Here is a 16,487-nt window from a genome sequence, read left to right on the forward strand (position 1 = left end):
CACACTTAAGTCAATAAGATTCAACAACAACTGCAAGCCAGCCTGAGGGGATAAAGTCCATACCTGTCATAATCTTCTTTACATTCCTACCATACACAGGGCACGTTCACTTTCAAATTGCAAAATAGTTTGGTTTGCATTTTCCAGCAGTGGTATCTGCATTTGGGGCCTGTGTGTGTGTACGTGTTTCCAACATACCACCCGCCCCGGGCAGTCCCAGACAGAGGACGTTTCTTTCCGGCTCATGGACACATCCTGAGGACTCTTACAGAGGAATCTTTTTGCCCAACCATCTATTGTTGCATTTTATTTCGATCTGTCTATACTTAAATTACTTGTTGAAACAGCTAATTGCATCCTGCAGTTTAAAAAGAAAATCTGGGAGAAACTCAGGATCACAATTTTCTGCTCTTTCGTCATCATGCTGAGATTAAAAAAAAAACAAATTTAGATGAGAACTGTGTGTACCAGGAGGCTGTGACATCATTTTAAAAGGTAATGAGCACACTGTGGCAAGGCAGTGCTGCCATTAATATTCAATACCTCCTATACACACTTCAAATTACAGTTTAGTTCCTTCGCTCCCAGGCTCAGGCGCCCTAGGTCGTAAGTATGCTGCTACCAAATACTCGTCTACTATGACTGCCCCGGCAGGTCACCAAGATCCCATTTAGTCTTAGCAATTATGGCTGGTGTCCAGGGAGGTGTTCCTGCCATCTGAAGGCTGGCTTCTGGCTTAGGACAGGGTAACCAATGTGACCTTAGAAGGGCTTCTGCAGAGAATGCATGAGGCGTGGGCCGGCCAGGAGGGGGCTAAGAGCTGGCCCCGCGGAGCCTCCTTTCCCCAGATGGCCTCGGCGAACGGGTCCGCGGGGGCGGCCATCTTGGCAAAAGCCGGGACGACGGCCAAAGCGGAGCTGACGCTGGTGGGGCTGCCAGATTCGAAGGTCACAATGAGGGAGGGATCGGGCGACAGGCAGCGAACCTAGCTGTGGCCTGCGGGTGCCCGGGGGGCCGCGGACCGGCGGCGGCCCGCCCCAACGATGGTCAGGCGGCGAGCGCTGGAGCGCTGCCTGCAGCTGCTGGCGCCCTCGGCGGAGCCAGCGCGGCGGGGCCGGGCGCGGAGGAACCCGGGCGCTGGCCGCCGCGGCCCCTCCCGCTGCGCGGGGGCGCTGTGCCCCGCAGCCGAGGAGCAGCGGCAGCGGCGGCGGCGCGCGCCCGCCCGCCCCCCGCACCAGGTTAGCCCGCGCTCGTCCGCCCCCCGCGCCAGGTTAGCCCGCGCCCCCACTCCGCCCTCCGCCGCCCGGAGCCCGAGCGTCCCGGAGCCTCGCGCGCCCTCTGGGGCCTCGTGCGAGGCGGCTTCCTCCCGCCCCCCGTTCCTTTAGCGGCTCTGCGGGCTTCCTCCTCCGGCTCGGGTGGAGCAGTCCGCACACCCCAGCCTGGGGCGGTTTGGACTCTCCGGCGAAGTGGAGCGGGCTGTGGGTGGGATTCCCGGTCCCGAGCCCTGCCTCCTCCTGGAGATGCTGCGCCTGTGAGCAGGGCTTCGTTTGAATTTCCGCACGTCGCGAGTTGCGGAGCCCGCATCTCTGAAGCTGCCTAGGTGAAGAGCCACGTTGTTTCCCTTGGGAAAGTAGCCGTCTCGGGGATTTGTTTTAGATCCCATCTTCTCTGCAGATCACCAGCCTGCATCTTCACTGATCGGAATACCTGTGGGTGTATCTTCTTTTGGTTGTACGTAAACGAATGGGTCGACAGCTTCCTTAGAGCAACTTATTTCTGCTTCATCTATAGTATTTATCTTCTAAAAATTCGTTCCAACAGGTTTCTCCCCTTTTATCTTGAAAGTTAACCCCAGAATGGAAATGAAAAGCAGAAGAATGGAGCATGGTGGGGCGGGTTGGTGGAAGCCGCTGCTTTCCTAAGTCTTCTGTTCTGTGGTTGGTTGTTTCTTAAATTGGGTATTATTGAAGGCTTTTCAAAACAGGTAATCAGAGAGGTTTTTTTCCTCCTTGTATAGAACTCGTTATGGTCCTGGGAGTTGAAATAAATACGCTTCCAGGGGTCCAGAGTCTGGTGCATCACACCTCAATTGAACTTGGAAAATATTGGGAATGAGCAAAGTTAACCTTTAAAAAGTCGTGTAGTTCTTGTCTCTGCCTTTACGGCAGGTTGTTCTATATATGTTATAACATGATGCACCTGGTTTATTTTGGCTAAGCGTGAAGTGTTTGCTATTTGATAATTATGATTAATTTATTGAGAAGGTCATTCCTGAGATACAGCTTTCTGAAAATTAATAATTTCCATCTTTGTTAAAAATGGATATCTAGCAGTTCGATTTCGATTTTCAGTTACATTGGTTTTGATCTAGCCTCAGACATCGACATCGTTTAGAAAGAAGTTATGTAATCTTTAAAAAGAAAAGATTACCTGTATCCCGCAATAGTCTGATTTTGTTGCAAGAAAATAGGTCTGTTAGAGAAGAAATTTAGTGCAAGTGTGCTTGTTTAAAATAAGAATTTAAGAGAGAGAGTGACTTCAATTAAAACTGTTTCAAGTCAACTGAAAATCTAGTCACAATTTTCAAAGATTTTTTTTCATTATATTCTGCAGGCTTTCCTGCTGCAAGGATTTCCGTAAGTCTCTAAGAGACGAAAATACTTCTTGTATTTCTCATACCCTTTTTTTCATGCACAATTCCAAATTGTACAGATTTTGTATTACAAAATTTAATTTTTAAATTAACCCAGTTATAAGTGTATGAAGGACATTTTAATATAAGCATTCCATCCTAGGGTTTTGATTATGCTTTAGTTGATACAGTCATCCTCGTGCTTGTTTGAAAAGAGTATTATGTCACTTTGGGTATTTGTGAGTTTGGGAAACCGATGGGATTTTTAAGAACATTTTGTCTGTGTTTGGACAGGTACTATTTGCCTTTAATTTTGTTGTTTCATTCTGCTTTTTCTTTGTAGGGGTAGATAGCTGTGGATATAGCGGGTTTTTCCATTCCATTTTACTCTTTTTATGTAAATAAGAATATGGCTGTAGCTGGAGGGCCATGTTCTGGGCATTTTAGATTGAAATGCATACAAGTAAAAAGTGTTTTCACTGAAGTATTATTGGGGAAGTGAACCGTGCACATAATTAATGGTTAAGGAGCATCTTTATCCTTAAGGCATGTGAGGGCATGTCTAAAATTGGCATTAAAAAAATCACCCATGTGATTTCCAGCAGAAGGTTCAAGTAATATACCATTCTAACTGCTATAACACTGAAGAATTCTACCTATCTATAAATTTATAGTGCTTTCCTCTACTTGTCTTTTGAATTTATAATTTTATTTATTTATTTATTTTTCCCCCCAAAGCCCCAGTAGATGGTTGTATGTCATAGTTGCACATCCTTCTAGTTGCTGTATGTGGGATGTGGCCTCAGCATGGCCGGAGAAGTGGTGCATCGGTTTGCGCCTGGGATCTGAACCCGGGCCGCCAGCAGCGGAGCGCGCGTACCCAACCGCTAAGCCACAGGGCCGGCCCATTTTCTTTTGAATTTAATAACCATTTATTGTGTATTTAAATATTTTATTGACAGACTTTCGCAACAGATTAGTATGAAGTCATATATCCCCAGGGGCAGTTTTGTTATGTCAGAGATGGAGTCTTTTGCCAACTCAGCTGGTTAAATAATGTATTATAACTTTATAGTTTACAAAGCTCTTTCAAGTATTTTTTTATATATAGTTAGTTTGATTTTATAGACCTAAAATATGTGAGATTATTAACCCCATTCCACAGATGAGGAAAACAGGAGACAGAACCTGGGAGGTTTTAGTGATGTGCTCAAGGTCTCTTAGCACAGCAGCCCGGGCCTTGGGCAGAATATACACACTGCTGCCTCTTGTTAGGAAGGGGTACCAGTGAAGCCAAGGTGGAGTGGTGTGGATCAGCAAGCCTTGGTCAGCATCGCAGCCATAGATTGCACCCCTAAACCTGTCGGTTGTGAACGGTCAGTACCGTCGGTTATTTATAAAATTCAAAAGCATGATTGAGAAACATCTCACTGTGTGCCTGCTACCCAGAACACTTCCTCTTTCGCCTTGATGGCAGCAGATTTTCGTGTGTATTTAATTTGGGGGCCTTCTCAGATGAAGGGACAGTAACATATTTATGGAACAGTAAGTGCCTGTAGACTTCTCTGCTCTTTTGTAATCTCTCTGTTATAAGAGTAGGAAACACCAAGCTTCCTCCTTGTTACCGGCACTCCTTCAACTGGTCAGATGCTTGTTTGTTTTGCTTACAAGACCCTGATGCTAGCTAGGACCACTGAACAACAGCACTAATTTGTTTTGAAAGTTGTTTCTGTGTTTCGAAGGTCCTTCAAACTACAAAGATGTTTGTTCTCTTTTCAAGTTACTGTGTTCATTCCTTTAGCTTGTTTAGAGAGTTCATGAACAGAAGTACTATATATGTCTTCAGAGTATTGTGCTATTGTATGGTTGACGTAACCAATGACAGCTTAAAGAGTTTCTGGACTCAAAGTCTTTTTTTTAAACTTGAGGCCAATTTATCTGTTTATGAGCTAAACTGAGTAAAATACCCCACGTGAGGTGAAATGTGTCATTTATCTTCCCATGCTGACCTTATGCTCTTTTGGTTCTAAGTAAGTGTAATTAAGGTGAGGGCACGGTTAATAAACAGTCCGGGCTCCATCACCAGCCAGAGCTGCACCCTTGGAATGTCACATAACTCTCTGGCCTGACTTGCTCCAGCTATATAGGGTCACACAGTGGTGACTTGAGTCATGGAATGTTCAATTTGGAAAGGACCTTAGAGAGTATGCACCTTGTCCAGCCTCTTAAACTTATGAATTTTCTGTTTCTACTCTTGCAAGAGTTTTTAGCCTATCATGATACCACAAAACTGAAACATCAGAATTAGACTTTTCCACCATTGCACAGAGACGAGATACTTTGAAGTTCTTGGATGAAGGTTGATTACTTTCTCATTCTTTTCCTTATATAGTGGCTCAATTTTATACACAGTCAACATGTCCATTGTGTAAAATGAATCTGTGCTGTTCAGAGCCCACTTTTTACCTGGGTGAATGTGAACGCTGGTGCACATATTGAATGACCACAGTGAAGAATTTGACATAAACTTTTGATGTTCTCGCAGCATTCTCTTGGATAAGTATGATTATGAGAGCTTTATAATTTCTTATTGCTTAGGTGCCAAAACATTGTAAAATTGTACTTTATAAAAATGCTCATCTCCAATTTAGTATTAACTGCCCACATTTTAATGAAGACTTAACTATGCATTTATATGGTACCCTGAGGCTGTAGAGTGATCAACCCTCCAGGTTTTCCTGCGACTGAGGGAGTTTCCAGGATGCAAGACTTGCCGTGCTGAAACTGGGAAAGCCTTGGGCACACTAGATGCTTCGGTTGCCTACCTGAAGGTGTCTCTCTGTGCGACTTGATGAACAGTTCTTCCCAGTTGGAAGGATAAAATGCCAGGTAGTTATATATTGGACTCAGACACCTGTTCAAGGTAAAGAAAATATCTTCAAGAGAACATGTATATTTTCTGTTTATATGACTGAAATGTAGAGCTAATTATTTGTTGTTGGTTCTTTTCTGTGTAACTTTAAATGAGAACAGTTCAGCAATTAGAGTAGTTACATCATTTGAAATCTTCTCCATATAAAATTAAAAGGGCAGTTATGTATAAGGGAACTAGTATTGTCTACTAAGTGCTTTTTACTTTGAAAAGGAAAAAAAGACATTGTTGAAAGTAAAAAAGGCTAGCCTTGTCAGTGACACCATAACTGCTGGCTCTGTGCTGTTAACTTCAGAACCTAGGTATTTTTCAGGATAAATTTATTGACATTTCCTTGCTTATTTGACATAATTAGTGGAAAGAGCATGGGCTTTGGAGTCTGATCAACATTGGCTGGATCTCTGGGTCCAGCTGTTACAAGCTTTTTGCCTTTATGCAAACTATTAAACTCTGTGAACCCCTTATATTACCTGTAACATGAGGATAATATCTACCTCATGGGAGTGTTGGTAGGATTAAATGAGTTAAGAAATGTATATAAAGTGCCTGGCACATAGTAAGTGCTTAATAATCCATAAATGCTAGCAGTTGTATGTGTTGCTCACTGTTCCCACGTCTGGATTAGCAAGGCTGTATTTTGGGATTATTACCTTGTATTTTTATAGCTTCCCTAGACTTCCTAGTTATGGTCATTGTGTCAGGATTAGTTTTGGGAGGTCCAGAGTTGGAAAGTCCAGGCTTGGTATGGTGGCCCCTGAAGTCCTTCCAGTTCTCTATGCCATTCCTAGGAAGTGGCCCTTATACTCCTGGCTCAGGATGGCTCCAGGCAACAGGACGCAGGAAGAATCAAGAAGAATGCTTTCCTTTCCCTTAGGAAGACTCCTGGAAGCACCGTATGACACTTTTTGCTTGTATCACATTGGCTAGAGAATCACAATATGGCCGTCTCTAGAGGGAAGGCTCGGAAATACAGCCTTCGTTTAACTGGCACATAGTGGAGAAAAGGGTGACTAGACTTTATGGTAGGCGTCTTCTAGTCTTTACCACTGTCACCACTTTACCACCACAGAATTCTGCTACTCAAGTATTCCCCAAGATTTTTCAATTTTTATTTCCGTAATTAGTAGTTAGTGGAAATGCCCTTTGATTTTTGTCTCGCTGTCCTTTGGTTACTTTTGCTTCTCCTATAATTTGATTCCCAACAGATCTTTTCAAAAACAGTTAACTCTAGGGGGCCGGCCCGGTGGCGTAGTGGTTAAGTTCGAGTGCTCCAATTGGGCAGCCCCTGGTTTGCAGGTTCGGATCCCGGCATGGACTGACGCGCCGCTTATCAAGCCATGCTGTGGCGGTGCCCCGTATAAAGTAGAGGAAGATGGGCACGGATGTTAGCCCAGGGCCACTCTTACCCAGCAAAAAGAGGAGGATTGGCAATGGATGTTAGCTAAGGGCTAGTCTTCCTCACACACACCAAAAAAACCAAAAAAAAAAAAACCCAGTTAACTCTATCCCAATGGAGAGTGATTAGGAGTTTAAGCTCCTGTTCTTCCTGTATTCATTCAGTAAATCTTTATTGAGCACCCATCACGTACATGTTGCTGTGGGTTATTGTAGACTATGCGAGTCATCACTGATTGTGTTTCCTCTTTTTTTTGGCTTGGCTTCCCGGGAGCACCGAGTCCAATTTGTGACTCAGCTGGACTGAGTACAGTACGAGTCTGTGACCTGTCAAACTTTGTCTTTAGCTGTGTCATCTTCCCAGTCCTATACTGTGTAGCCGTCGGGGGGTTGTGCCGCCTCTCTAACTTGGAGTGCGGGACCTCGAGGAAGAGTAGGCTTTGTGGTTGGCAGCCGTCAGGCTAGCACAAATTTGAGGGGTAGCAGAAAGTCCTTTGGTTCTTCCTAAATGCCTGTCCTACTCTTGTGCCGATGACTGATTCAGAGCAGTGGTTCTCAACCCTGCCCATGTGTCAGAATCACCTACAGAGCTCTTAAAAACCACCTGAGTAGTTTTCATTCAGTAGCCTCAGGTGTAGTCTGACAAGCTCCACAGGGAATTCTGATGTGCAGCCAGCATCGAGACTCACAGGTTTAAGGATTTGTGCTCAGCTGGCTTGGAAGTACTCTAGGGAGGAGTCACACGTTGTTCCTTATCAGTCCTACTGGAGATCAGATCCTTCCTTGATAACCTGTTTTAACCACCGGAAGGGGAGGTGGGAGAGCTCTGACGTGAGTAGAGTCACTTGGGTAGGAGATGTACGACACTGAAATGCTCTAAGGGACATTTATTTAGAGCTGGCCTTGCTTCCTGTTTTGCCTGTTTGTATTGTGGGCAAGTTAGCCAAAGAACCTCAGTAAGTGGTGCTCGTGCTCTGAGGACGGTGCTGGTTATAGATGTGCCACTGTTAGTATCGTGAGTTTGCACATTTCTGCTCCTGGGGGAGCAATAGGGAGAGATGAAGGGGGCCAGGGTGGAGAGGATTATTGTTTTCAGAACCAGGACACTATCAAGGTTTAGGAGCGCCTCCTGGTGAATCCCGGGCGTTGGTGAGGCCACAGGAGCTCTGGGGTTGGATTGGAATCCTGTGGAGAACCATGGTTTCATATTTGTTTTAAGGGTTGTGTGAATTCCAGCAGGACCAGGGCTTCTCTTATTCAAATATAAGAACAAAAACACATTCCAGAGTTTATTCCTTTTCAGTTTATTCATGCCATTGCCCTCAGCCCACATACTTATTAGTGCAGAAATTTCAGAATGGAATATGTGTTCCACTAATCCTTATTAAGCAGTGTTGAGAACATTATAAAACAGTGGCTTACAGTTGAGGGTTTACTCTGCTATGCCAGATGCTGGGCTCAGGATGATGTGCATTTTGTCCAGTAACCCAGTGAGTAGCACCAGACAAGTAAACTAAGGCTTAGAAAGGATGACAAGGGTGCCAAGTTGGGAAGTATTTATTTTAAAATGTTTTAAATCTCTTGTGGTAGTGTGGTTTTCCTGGTAATGTGGTTTGTCCTGATAACCAATTCACGTATATTTGAATTATATCCATTTTTTTGATATGCTTTTACAATTTACTACATACTTCCTGGTATTCTTAAGTATGCTGAATTGAACTCAGGGATCTCAAAGTTCCTTTGAAGGTCAAGATTCCGTTAGTTGACCTTTTGGGGATGTCTCGTGGCCTTCACTGTGAACCTGCTGTGACGCTGTCAGGAGACGGCTGAACGGGGTCTGACCTCAGCAGTGCCCCGGGCCTTGCTCCCTTGTAAAAGCCCCCACGGTTCTTTTGTTTTTTCCTCGTGTATCTTTTTCTCACAAAGGATTGGCAAGGGTGACATCCAAGGCAGAATAATGTCTGCCCTGCTGCATATTCATTCGTAAATGAATCAGGGGTTCAGGTAACGTCCTGGTGACTTTCTTGCTTTGCGTGACCCGTTCTGTTGACATCAGGGCCCTTTGACTTGTTGGCTACATTCAGAAGCTTATGAGCCTTGTCAGCGTCACTGACCCGGTCACTGACCCCGTGGATCACAGGACTTTGTCAGTGTGAACCACTCAGCACGTAAGGAAGAGCATTCCTTACCATCTCAGGAATCTGGGCCAGTCGCTTGGAAATGCCTTATACTAAAGAGTACAATTTTCAGTATTCATAGCTGACACTTCTATAAACATGACATTATGCCAAAATCTGTCTGGTTCCTTATGATTTTTTTTCCCCTAAAGGATTTTGAATCTTTGGAGGTCAGGAGTTGTATTGCTCTCCACACCTGGAGAGCCAGAACTTAGATACAGTAGACATTCAAACAGTGTTTGTTAAATATGACTTTAAAAATGCTTTAAGTAGAGGCCTTGCAAAGCTTACCTGCAATCTTATTATAAGGTTGGGAGTCTGACGGCTGTTTGATGTATCAGATTTGTGATGAAATCTCTTCTGAAATATATTTTGTGCTCTGAATAACTCCCGGTCTGCCTGATAAACCCATGAAACTACACTTTCTCCTAGTAGCTAACTTTGCTGTTCTCAGGTGAACAATACTTTGCTTACCCCTTGCTAACAGCCTGGGGAAAGTGGCCGGATCTGAGCTGCTTTAGCCGGGCACTTCCTATGAGGGAATGGAACTTGTGGGGGCAGCCCAAGGCCAACGCTATGTTGAAGGGGACGGTCTAAGTTGGCTCTTTGGTGCAGCCAAATAGTGTTAGAATTTTGGAGATGGAAGGGACGGCCTCTTACAGGTACGGCCCAGTCCTCTCATTTTACGGATGAAGAAAATGAGTCCCGATAATAAGTGACTTTTTAAAGGTTATGGAACTCAGTAGAGTAAAAGTTGGAAACAGAACTGAAGCCAGAAGTAAAAGAGGGCAATTTCTTCCTCATTACCCATGCTTTCTATCCAGGACCTGTGAAAACACGTTTGTCTAGTCCTTTTCTTTATGGGTTATACTTTAAAAACAAGAAGCTTTCCTTTTTGCATGCCTGATTGAGACAGAGGAGAGAGAAGCCACATTTTGAAAGTGTATTTTTGTTTAAATCTTGGCTTAAGGAATAGTAAATGAATATTTAAGATTCTCTAACGTATTTAGGATACATTTTCAAGTTTCACAGGTGTCAATTTAGTCGTCTTTCCTCCCCAGGCTCCCTAGCCTTTCAGTTCAATAATTCTGTGTGTCGTTTAGGTATTATTGATTATACTAGAAATGAATCTGCCTTTTCTTTTTTTTTGCTGAGCAAGATTAGCCCTGAGCTAACATCTGTGCCAGTCTTCCTCTATTTGGTATGGGGGTCGTTGCCACAGCATGGCTGATGAGTGGAGTAGGTCTGAGCCCAGGATCCAAACCTGCAAACCTGGGCCGCTGAAGAAGAGTGCACAGAACTTGAACCACTCGGCCATGGGGTCGGCCCCTGGTATTGTTTGTAAGATATTAAGGAGGTGATAACTATGTCATTTCAATAAACACATTATTTTATGCATGTTTTCTCAATTTACAATAACATGCCGTTTTAACTTGATTATCCTAAGGATTCCAGTTGCAATACTGTAAATGGTATTTTTCAGTGGGCTTTGGCTTTAAGCTGGCTGTTTTCCTTGTTTGTTGTTTCTAATTCTAATCAAAACCTGGCTTTCTTATTTACATATAGGAAAAACTATTGGCGAGGAAGCACCTACAGTGTTTATGTATTTTGGTGACTTAAAATCTGTTACTAGCCTGTGAAATGACTTTTAGTTCAATATAATGAATTTTGTCTAATAGCAAAGAATTTTCAAAGTCTTGGGCATTCTATGATCAAGAACATTTGTTGTCCTTGACGACTTTTTGAAAAGAAAACGTGTTCTCTAGTTTGTATCCCGAAGAGTCCAATTATGTTTTGCATTCATTCCTCTCAAAACTCCCTAATCTGAGTCTTATACGCTTTTGGTAAGTTAGCATTTCTTTGTGAATTATTGGTGTCAAATGACAAAACTAAAACAATTTAGTAACAAGTTTGCTGACCTTTACTCAAGGGAGAACAGTCCCTCACAAGCAGGGGAGCCCGCTTCCCAGGGATTTGGGGCAGGAGCGAGTTCTATTGAGCGTTAGCAGAAACCAGGCGGGATTGGCCAGGAGGTCAGGGATTTCCTTATAAGGCCGGCAGGTCCTATTTCTAGGGTAAGGTGAGCTAGCTAAGCTGATGGGAGGATTGTGAGTGGTGTATGTTAGGATTCCTTTTTGTTTGTTTGTTTGTTGGTTTGTTTGTTTTGAGGAAGATTGACCCTGCGCTAACATCTGTTGCCAATCTTCCTCTTTTTCTTTTTTCTCCCCAAAGCCCCAGTACATAGTTGTGTAGCATAGTTGTAGAGTTGTAGCTCTTCTCTGTGGGACACCACCCCAGCATGGCCTGATGAGTGGTGAGTAGATCCGCGCCCAGGATCCGAACCGGTGAACCCTGGGCGGAAGCGGAGTGCGAGAACCCAACTGCTACGCCATCAGGCCGGCCCCAGGATTCCTTGACAGGTGTTTCCCGTAAGTGCAGGCTGAGTTTGGTTTAGATATTTGACCGGGGCCTGGCCACTGGGGCAGCCTCCATTTTGTGGGTCCTGATATACGAATTAACTTTATCATTTGTCAAAGTCATTTTTCTATCTATAATCAGATGAACACTTTATAAGATAAATTTAAAGTTTAACACAAGAAAATACTGTGATTTTTTTGTGTGTGTGTGTGTGTGAGGAAGATTGGCCCTGAGTTAACATCTGTGCCCATCTTCCTCTATTTTGTATGTGGGATGTCTGCCACAGCATGGTTTGATGAGTGGTGCGTAGGTCTGCACCTGGCATCTGAACCTGTGAACCCTGGGCTGCTGAAAGAGTGCAGAAACTTAACCACTATGCCACCGGGCCGGCCCCCAAAATACTGTGATTTTTATAACGGATAAGGAAACTTAGACGTTTTATAAAAAAGTACTTTTTTTACATGAAATTTTTAAGGCGAGAAAAATTTCAGCAATCTGAGTTTTTAAATCTATCTGAAATTCTAGAATGCTACCTTTCACCTGAAAAATAGCTCAATTGGGTCAAACAGTTCTGTTTATCATACTATTTACTCCTCTACTGAACATGAATAATTGTAATAACAATTTGCATTTGTATAGCACTTTGAAGTACTAACTCATGATATCATGACTTCTCATTACAGTCCTTCAAGGAGATATTTAGGAGTTATCATCTTTATTTGACAGATGAGTAAGCCCAAGTTTAGAGAGGTTGAGTTACTCTCCCCAAGCTAATACCTCTAGCTAATCGTAGAACTGGAGTCCTGTCTTCAGACTCCCAACTAATGTTCTTTCCACTTTTGTGACCATAAATTGTTTGAGATATATAGATTTATATGTCCATATGTCTAAATGTATATTATGTATATATGTATACACATGTGTATTAATTCTAACTAATATATTTTTCAATAATTGTTATTAAAAGTTATCACAACTTACTTTCAGTGTGCTCCTAGGTACCGTATATCAAGCTGTTTACTTTGCTTTCCTTTAGCTTTTTAGTGAAACTGGTTGTTAAGTCAATAAAGTGAGTTAAAATGAAATTCACTGATAAGAAACAATGCAGTACTGTCTTTGTTGATGTATGTTGTGAACATACCTCCCACAGAACATTATCCCTCTCTCATTATCTAGGGTACTTCCCACGCTTGGACATCTCTACCCTCCCATCAGTCTCCTAATGCCTGTGGGGGTTACACTGATATCGAGGGGAATCTGTATTGTATGTGCAGGAGGGAGACAGTTTAATTTTAACCTACTGAAGGTCTTTGCAGACATGTCCATGAATTGAAATTGTTTCAATAGCTATGTTGTCTAGCATTTTAAAAGAACTTTTTTCTTCACTCAAGATGGGATACCAAATATAAAATTGTGAATTTAATATTATTTTAGATACCTGAAAATACAGTTCTGAATATTTTCCAGATTTAATGTCAGCATCTTTGTTGGTATGTAATAGATTGTCACTCAGTATTTATTAAGTGTCAAATCTAGGAATGATGATTTGCAATGTCATAATTTATGGGTATGTTGAAATCCCATATGTACATTGTAGTGTGTAGGGTAATTTTTTCTTTAATTTTTTAAATGATAAAGCATGCATTCAATTCTAGGCGGCTGACAAATCTTAAATGTCAAAGAAAGAAAGGATGAAACATTTGCTTTTGAAATAGAGAATTCTTGTTTTTTGAAAGCCTTTTACTGGTGTGTGCAGTTATTGAAGTAAAATATTTGTACTTGGCAGACTTGTCTTCACCAGATGTCACAGCTCAGACCTCTCTTTAGTTGGAGACATGGGGATAAGTCTTTCTGCTATTAAGTAGGCGATTAATCTTCAAAGAAATGTAGAGAATGTAGTTGATAATTACTAGGTGGAATTTGTGTTGTCCTCTTTGTAACAAATTGTTCTTTAAAAAAGAACGTTTATATTTTGTATTTATCACTTGTCATGGGGCTTTGTTACCTTTAAATTTGCTTCTGGATTCCAGCTTTCTAGCCCACATTTAGCTATCATTCACGAATTTATCTGTTGCAGAGAAAAGGAGAGTCAGCACATTAATTATGGTTCTGGTTATGTTTAATTACTAAGGCTAATGTTTTTACTCCTGTTGCAAAATATGTATTTCCATATATAAAATGATATATTTCATCAATTTCAAGACAGACATTTATTCACATTTGAACAACACTGATATTAGGAAATGTCATATAATGTGACATAACTATAATTGATAACATTTTTACTTTCTCAGTGGCACATATAATTCATGGTGTCTTAAACTGGATGCAAATCAGTGTAATGTAGAGATCTTTATCAAGGTTTGAACCCCCTTCTGAAGCACAGCTTGTTTACAGTTTATATGACTCATGAGCAGGCGCATCTTCTTTCACTTACTGTTGCCTAAATCAAGGCAGAATTTTTACTTTCATTGTTAACTTTGGAGACATATAACAAGAAACAATTGGGAAATTTGCTACATTTAATTAGGGAAACTCCAGCCTAGATATGTTACGGGGTTTGTCTGAGTTTGCAAAGCTGAAAGCTGGTTAATAGCAGGACCATCCATAGAACCCACTGCTCTGCATTTCTAGCTTTCCTATTGTTTTGTCTTTGGTGTTTAGGATGTCCCTTGTGAGACTGTTGCTGTGTCCACCACAGAGTGACCAGAAGGCTGAGAGTTGATGAGGGGCCTTCTCGTGACCCAGCCCTCAGGCAGGCTCGTCCATCTCTGTGCACTGAGGCTCACTTGGTCACTGGAGCACCTGTTGGCAGAGCTTGTCATTTTGCACATTCCCCGAATGGACTTCCAGTACTTTTCCTCCAAAGGAACGAGTCCAGATTGTCGTGGTTCAGGTTTTTGTGTCCTTCTGCTCCTTCCCATCATTGCACACTCACACTGTATAGTGTGAAATAGTGCGTCAGAGTGCCAACATTTTGTGTTGCTTGAACAACTTTCATGGTAGTACATACTCCTGTGAATATTCATGTCCATACACTCCCTCCTCCCACCCCAAAGATATTTTAAAAATCATGTGCATAGGCCCTGTGATGGCAATAGGTGGTCCTGAGGTGGGAGCATGATGCATTTGAGGAAATAGATTAAGGCTGTGTTTGCAGCAGAGGAGAGTGTGGGCAGGGCTAGAAACACTCTTATGGACCGTCTTACTAACCTTGCCCTCATTCTGAGAACAAAGGGAATCCTCTGGAGGCTTTTCCTTTTAGTTTAGTTTTGTTTTTATCAGATTTGCTGTTAAAAAGATCACTCTTGCTGGATTTTATGTGTGTGTTGGGGTGGGGGGTGTTAAGAGAGGATGGCTATTTGGTGAAGATACCTGTCTGCATGGATTGATTGGGGTGAGAGCCTGAGTACATGGGAGGTAAGAGAATGGGGACAGCATGAACAGACAACTTTGGAAAAGTTCATTGTCCGGGGAGAAAACAGATCACTGAACCCATTTTTCACTCCCATTTTACTCTCAGGCCCCTGGAAACCTCTCTGTTCTCTTGCTTTCTATCACCCCCAAAGCAGCCTGGATCCCAGGGTCATCCATTTCCAGTGAGTGTCAGTGAGCGCTTCCCCATGACCTCAAACCCTGCCTCAAACTCATGGGTCAGAATCCACCTTCTGTTCCCTACTCCAAATACTTGCTTTCCCCTAATTCCTCTACTTGGTTAGTGGTGCTGCCGTTTCTGACTCTCCCACTTTATTACCCGCCCCCCAGCCTGCCCTACAGATTGTCCCGAGTTTGCGGCCATCCAGAGCCTCTCAGGTCTTAGTGGTTCAGCTTCTTTATTGTCTCGTGGATTTATTCTGTTCCTTCTCTTCTCATGTCACTGCTTCTTCATCTCTTGACTGCTGCTGTCTTCCTCTTAGTTCTTCAATTGAAAAATGGAGATTATCATACCTACCTTGAAATTTTGCTAGGAGCATTAATTTAAATGAAATGTGCAACATGTAGCATAGTGCTTCACCATTAGTGGATGTTCTAGGCTTCTTCTGTTTCCTACTTGCTAATTTGTCCCCCTGGCTCCAGTTTGTAGCCACAGCCTTTCATTTTTATCCTGCTACCAGAGTTGTTTTCCCTAAATACACCCTTTTTTAAGCATTTTCAGTTTTTTTCCATTGCCTACTGTGTAGCCAAACTTCCTTACCGTTTCAATCCGGACCCCAAATCTAGTCCCATCCTTTAGGATCCCACCCATTACACGTTTACCGTCTCTACACTCACAGGCCTGCCTTGCTGCTTCTGGCCCAGCTACATTAGACGGCTAGATGTCGTCTAAAAACCCGATTTTTTTCTTTGCTTTTGTGGTTTTTGAATCAGAGTGCCCTTTTCTCCTTTCTCCCTGTCCTCTGACTGTTGAAAACAGTGAGCCAAAAATTTGTTATATGGTTGCTAGAATCGATATATGTGTTTATGTGTATATGAAGATATGAGTGTATATATAAAGATACATACATATATATACACATCTCACAAGTTGTTTATCCTCACAAGGGGTAGCCTGAGGTCGGCTCCCCATCTGCTAGACACATTATCTTGTCGGGAAATAACTTCAAGTGTCTAAACTTGCGTGTTTACATCTGTTAAATGAAATGGAGTTTAAATGGATGGTCTGTTCCTACCCATGGTAAAGGCCTGGGCCGGAACTTAATTATAACCCAGGTAGAACGATTCTATGAGAAGAACTGAGGTAACTCACCCAGATCCTTTGCTTTATAATAGCATTTAAAGAATTTAGATGTATGGCCAGTTAGCAGGATTAGGGAAAAAAGAATTAGTATTTGATGAGTGGCAAGCACTTTATGTACATTATGTCATTTATCCTTTGAAATCCCCACAGGATAAGTAGGTATTTTACAGATGAGAGAATTGAGGACTAGGGAGG

At 42.6% G+C, this 16,487-nt stretch overlaps 1 protein-coding gene across 5 annotated transcripts in view; it reads left to right on the forward strand.

The window, feature by feature from the left end:
* Window positions 1-937: 937 nt before the first annotated feature.
* NAPEPLD (N-acyl phosphatidylethanolamine phospholipase D) overlaps window positions 938-16,487 on the forward strand; it is a 36,907-nt gene continuing 21,357 nt past the window's right edge. Inside the window, exon 1 of one of the 5 annotated variants that reach the window (XM_058523962.1) lies at window positions 938-1,238. The gene's annotated coding sequence lies outside the window, so the exon portion shown is untranslated. The other 4 variants (XM_058523948.1, XM_058523954.1, XM_058523958.1 and 1 more) reach the window with 4 other exon arrangements.

The sequence above is a fragment of the Diceros bicornis genome, chromosome 3 (genome assembly GCF_020826845.1).
Source record: "Diceros bicornis minor isolate mBicDic1 chromosome 3, mDicBic1.mat.cur, whole genome shotgun sequence".
NCBI classification, from domain to species: Eukaryota; Metazoa; Chordata; class Mammalia; order Perissodactyla; family Rhinocerotidae; genus Diceros; species Diceros bicornis.